Source organism: Ipomoea nil, unplaced genomic scaffold (assembly GCF_001879475.1).
Source record: "Ipomoea nil cultivar Tokyo-kokei standard unplaced genomic scaffold, Asagao_1.1 scaffold1509, whole genome shotgun sequence".
Lineage (NCBI taxonomy): Eukaryota > Viridiplantae > Streptophyta > Magnoliopsida > Solanales > Convolvulaceae > Ipomoea > Ipomoea nil.
The window spans coordinates 1,712,816-1,719,341 of record NW_017617937.1 but is presented as its reverse complement, the minus strand read 5'-3'; positions in this window follow the sequence as shown (position 1 = coordinate 1,719,341).

Sequence of the window (6,526 nt, the reverse complement as noted above, 5' to 3'; positions counted from 1 at the left end):
ATTATTATTCAACTTTGAATAATTATTCAGTTTTTAATTTTTCAGTTGAATTTTAATTTAATAATGTTTTTTCAGTTTAAATTGTATTAAGTGTTGCAATTTAATTGTGGAGTATTTGTGAGTAATATGCATAATCTGAGCATGCTATTTATCTTTTTATTGCAATAATTATTTGACTGCTATAATTATGCCTGTAGAAAAGCATGTTCATTAAGAAAAATTTAGAGCCTTTTAGGTCTAAATTATATGTTATGCATGATTTAGTACCTTTTAGGTGAATTAGTGCCTTTCAGGTTAGATTATGCATATTATTACTCAATCTTCAGTTATTACTCCACTCGTGTTTTATAAAGTTCCTAAAGCACATTAAGTACATAAACAATTCGTAGTTTTACCCTATTCAAAGCCTTATCCATAGGTGAAACTACTCTTTAGATCTCTCAAACGATTTTACTTCAAAAATGAGAACGCATGAATTAGGGAAGTTTCTTGGGGAGGAATACTAGTTCTATGGCCCTGGCTTAAAAGCCTTGTTGCTACTAGTCCCCTTGCGACGCTACTCTGTCTAAGGAGTTGGTATTTAACCGAGCTTCGTCTCGACCAACTTTCCTGGGAGTATACCTAAGGATTGTCTATCATATTTTGGTTTAATCTGTTTGTTTATTAGGTTTTCTTGCTAATGTGATTATGTTCTTTGGTTAATTAAAGAGTAGCCACAGCATCTTTAATTTTTCCAAAATTACATATTAAGTTTTACTCACATAAAGTTAATGCAAGAATATTGTAATTCACTCTGCGTGATATGGCAAAATTTAGCCCACAGGCAATTTTGTTATATTTGTAGGGTTAATTAGGATGAAATACCATGCTATGATCATGATTTGCCCACAGAGATTATGTATCGGCATATAGTTTTGGTAGTTTTGTCATTAAGGGTGGAAAAATTAAAATCGCACCCATTTCGTTTCCACCATTCAGTTTTTGGTAAATTCATTATGCGTAAAAATTTAGCCCACAGGCAATTTTTATGGCATCCGAATTTATCTTTTGCATAATTTTACATTGGTAATATTGTGTACTTCAGTATCTCTCTCTAATTTTGTGCCTCGAAAATATTCTAACCAAGCTTTCAATTTTTCTTTTACAATCACTCTTCCAATCACTCAATCAATAACAATTGATATTCCTATCCTTAATTATGACAATCACAAAGAGTGGAAAGACGCTGTTCTATTGAGTTTAGGAATATTGGGGTTTGATTATGCTCTTCGCAATAAGAAGCCTGCTGAGCTTACTGCGCAAAGCACTGAGGAACAAAAAACACTATACGAGCGATGGGCAACAGCCAATCGCTTAGGCGTATTCCTCATTAAGTCTAAAATTGCCAGAGAGATTCGTGGTCCCGTCGATGATATTGAGGACATTGAGCCATTACTCAAGGCCATCGATGATCAATTTGTTGACGCGAACAAATCTCTGGCAAGTACCCTGATAATGAAGTTTATCAATATGCGTCTTTCCACTGTCAAGAGAATGCGGAAACACATCATGGAACTCAGGGACATTGCGGCACAATTGAAGAAGTTGAAAATTATTCTTCCAGATGCCTTTGTGGTGCACTTTGCACTAAATACCCTATCTCAGGAATATAGCGCGTTTAAAATTGCCTATAATACACATAAGGATGAATGGTCTATCAATCAATTGATTACCATGTGTACTCAAGAGGAAACGCGACTTGTAACTGAGCTTGGGGAAAGTGCTTTTATGGCCACAACAAGGCCTAAAAGAAAGTCTGGAAAACCTAAGGGACTTACCATAGCTGCTAAGGAGAAACTAACCCCGAAAGCAGACATTAAGAAGATACAAAAGTGTTTCTTTTGCAAAAAGAAGGGACACATGAAGAAAGATTGTATCAAGTTTTAGAAATGGATGTCCCAAAAAGGTAACATTTCATCTTCTTTCGTTTGTTTCGAATCTAACATGTCAGAAGTTAATACTAATTCCTGGTGGGTTGACTCTGGTTCAACAATCCACATTGCAAACTCTTTGCAGGATATGACAAAACTGAGACAGCCAAAGGGAACTGAGTGTAGCATCTTCTCTGGAAACAAGATTGCGTCACCAGTAGAAGCTGTCGGAGTTTGCAATTTAGTTTTGGACAATGGCTTTGTATTGACATTAGAAAAGACTTTTTATGTTCTTAGTTTTTCTAGGAACTTAGTTTCAGTATCTAGACTTGTACCCTTCGGATATTCTTTTGAATTTAATGCCAATGATTTCAAGTTAGTTCGTTATACTACTTGTGTTGGTACTGGTACATTGTCTAATGGTCTTTTCCGTCTTAAATTAAAGAATGATTCAGTTTACAATTCTTTACATGTTCAAAACGGCACCAAACGGTGTAGTATTAACGACAATTCCTCAATGTTGTGGCATCGGAGATTAGGTCATATCTCCCTTGAGCGTATTAAAAGGTTGGTAAAGGATGGAGTACTTTCTACTCTAGACTATACTGACTTTGAGACTTGCGTTGACTGCATTAAGGGTAAGCAGACAAACAAGTCAAAGAAAGGTGCCAATAGAAGTTCAACGTTGTTGGAAATTATTCATACTGACATATGTTGTCCTGATATGACAATACCTGGTCAGAAATATTTCATCACCTTTATTGATGACTTCTCAAGATTTTCCTATGTGTATTTACTTCATCATAAACATGAAGCATTGGATGCCTTTAAATCATTTAAAGCTGAAGTTGAAAACTAATGTAACAGGAAAATACACATAGTTAGGTCTGATAGGGGTGGTGAATACTATGGTAGATATACTGAGAATGGACAAGCACCTGGTCCCTTTGCTAAGTTTCTTCAAGAGCATGGGATTGTTGCCCAATACACCATACCTGGTTCTCCGGACCAAAATGGTGTAGCTGAAAGAAGAAACCGGATCCTTCTGGATATGGTGCGGAGTATGCTTAGCAACTCTAAGCTTCCTAATTCGTTGTGGGATGAAGCGCTTAAGACGGCAACGTATATATTAAAACGTGTTCCAACCAAGGCTGTCCCTAAGACACCGTTTGAGTTATTCAAAGGTTGGAAACCGAGTTTGCAACATATGCGTGTTTGGGGATGTCCGTCTGAGGTGAGGATATATAACCCACACGATTAGTGCTTTCTTTATTGGATATGCACAATCTTCTAAAGGTTATAGGTTCTATTGTCTATCTCATACTACTAGGATAGTGGAATCAAGGAATGCTAAATTTCTTGAAGATGACTTGATTAGTGGGAGTGATCGGTTTAAGGACTTAGTTCCTTCCTTCGATCATATTGACTCTCAACCTTCTATGTCATCTGGTGGGGTTGTACTTATCCGCAGTGCTCCTTTAGTTATGCCTGCAGATATACCACCTACCGTTGAGATTCCACAAACTGTTGAGGATCAGCCTTTGGAAGAACCAGTTCAGGACTTGCAGCAACCGCCTGAACTAGATTTCGAACCAATGGTTGAACCAACTCAGGATATACAGCAAGATTCTGAGCCGATGCAGACTGAACCGATTCAAGAACTGCCACCAGTTCCTGAAGAGGTAGTTGCCCCGCAGCCTGTACAAGGTGATGAGGGTCCAACTTTAAGACGGTCTACTCGGATAAGGCGATCGGCAGTTCCTAGTTATTATGTTTCGTATCTACAAGAATCTGACATAGGGGCTGAAAATGATCCTGAAACATTCTCTCAAGCCACAAATTGTGCACAGTCTGACTTATGGTTAGAAGCCATGAAAGATGAAATGAATTCCATGAAGGACAATGGAGTTTGGGATCTTGTTGAGTTGCCTAATGGGGCCAAGGCCATTGGCTGTAAATGGGTTTTTAAGACTAAAAGAAACTCATTAGGCAACATTGAGAGATACAAGGCCCGGCTTGTTGCCAAGGGATTTACTCAAAAAGAAGGAATCGATTACAAGGAGACTGTTTCTCCTGTATCAAGGAAAGATTCACTTCGGGTCATTCTGGCATTAGTTGCACATTTTAATCTTGAGTTGCAACAAATGGATGTGAAAACCGCTTTCCTAAATGGTGATCTAGAAGAGGAGGTTTATATGAAACAACCTGAAGGTTTCTCTTCTAGGGGTGGTGAGCATTTAGTATGTAAGCTTAAGAAATCCATATACGGTTTAAAACAAGTCTCCCGTCAATGGTACATCAAGTTCGATGGGGTAATTTCTTCATTTGGTTTTGTTGAAAATCCCTCAGATAACTGTATATACCAGAAGGTGAGTGGGAGTAAAATTTGCTTTCTTGTTTTATATGTGGATGACATCTTACTTGCCACCAATGATAAGGGGATGCTTCGTGATGTGAAACAATTTCTTTCTAAAAACTTTGATATGAAGGATATGGGTGATGCCTCTTATGTTATTGGCATTAAAATTCAGAGAGATAGGTCCCGGGGTATACTGGGTTTATCTCAAGAAACCTATATAAACAAAGTTTTAGAGAGATTTCATATGCAAAATTGTTCACCAAACGCTGCTCCCATATCTAAGGGGGATAAATTCAGTTTGGACCAATGTCCGAAAAATGATTTGGAGAAGGAATCCATGGAGAACATCCCTTATGCTGCAGCAGTTGGATGTCTTGGATATATTCAAGTCTGTACGAGGCCGGATATTGCTTTTGCGGTTGGAATGCTAGGGCGTTACCAACACAATCCGGGGTTAGACCATTGGGGAGCTGTAAAGAAGGTTCTAAGGTATCTCAAAGGAACCAAAGGTTACAAGCTTGGGTTTAGGCAGACGGACAATTTAGATCTTGTAGGTTATTCAGACGCGGACTTTGCTGGCTGTGTTGATTCTCGAAAATCAACTTCAGGGTGCGTCTTCATTAAGGCCGGTGGGGCTATCTCATGGAGAAGTGTTAAACAGTCCTTAATAGCTACTTCTACCATGGAAGCCGAGTTCGTTTCCTGTTTCGAGGCTACTTCACAGGGTGTTTGGCTAAAGAATTTTATCTCTGGGCTTAGAATTATGGATTCTATATCTAAGCCATTGAAAGTCTACTGTGACAACTCAGCTGCAGTCTTCCTAGCTAAGAACGACAAAAGTGGAAGTCGAACTAAGCACATCGACATCAAGTTCTTAGCAATTAGGGAGCGTGTCAAAAATAAAGTTGTATTCATTGAACACATTCATACTGAGTTGATTTTAGCAGATCCCTTGACTAAAGGCATGCCACCATTTAAGTTCAAGGATCTGATTCAGAAAATGGGACTTTCGCCCAATTTGTAATTTGTATATATACATTCAGTTTTAATAAAATTCTTTAGCATTCAGACATTTTCTCAATTAAGTGTGTACACCTTCATTTACTTTATATTGATGAGAAAATGTACTTCAGGGACTTGGAATAAACATAGGGTTTATTTCGTTGGGTTTTGTTTCCTAATTAAGTGCTCAATGACAGTTTGCATTTGATCATAATGGATACTACTCGTGCTAATGAGAACATATCATTATGGTTGGTGTTTTTCTGTTATTGAGTGGTAGTGCTTGCACCAAGTGGGAGAATGTAACGTTTATCTGTTACTATTATTATAACATTAGGATAAGTTATGATAATATTCAGTATTTGATATGTGGTGCAACACTAATAACCTAATAACTAGACTACCATTATGATTAGGAGTCTGGTTAGGGTTTAGGAGACCTAAAGACAATCAACCACAATGATGGCCAGTGGTTATATAAGGTCACTAGTCCTCTCACTGCTCACATTACATACCTCATACACCATCTAGAGAGAGCTGAGTAAAGTGAGAGACAAAATACTCGTTACCTCCCTCTGCAGCAGTCCGGATCGTGCAACCGTGCAAAGAGCTATGGCTGGAGGTTAGTCGATCCTGTAATCACATATTTATGATGCATGTGATATTTTAGTCTAACAGGTGGTACTTGCGAAACTTAAAGGTGTATAACTTTGAAACTTTAAGTGCATTTTTATCCAATTAAATTTGTACATCAGAATATTCTCATTGGAAATACATCTAGCATTTTCGTTTCTAAAATGTAATGTTAATACAAGTTTGAATTGACAGTAGGAGAGGAAGTTAATACAGGTTTGAATTAGCAGTAGGAGAGGAAGATAAGGAAGAAATCACATCTAGAATATTCATTTTCAAAATGTAATGCTAATAAATATTATATTATAGATCATAGTTTACATTGTAAGGTGGACCACTAATAAATATTAAATTTTATTATACTAAGTGTTTGTTTTTAATGTACTAAAAATTCATTTTTAGTTAGTATATTAAAAAGAAACATTTATAAAAGAAGTTTATGGTATACAAAAAATGAATCTTCAATGTACTAAAAATACACACACACACACACACATATATATATGGGTAATTCTATTTGCACCATACAATTTGCTATTTACACCACCATATTTAATAGGTATAATAGCTTTATAGGTGGTGCAAATAGAAAAGTCCACATCATTAAATTTGGTGAAATATT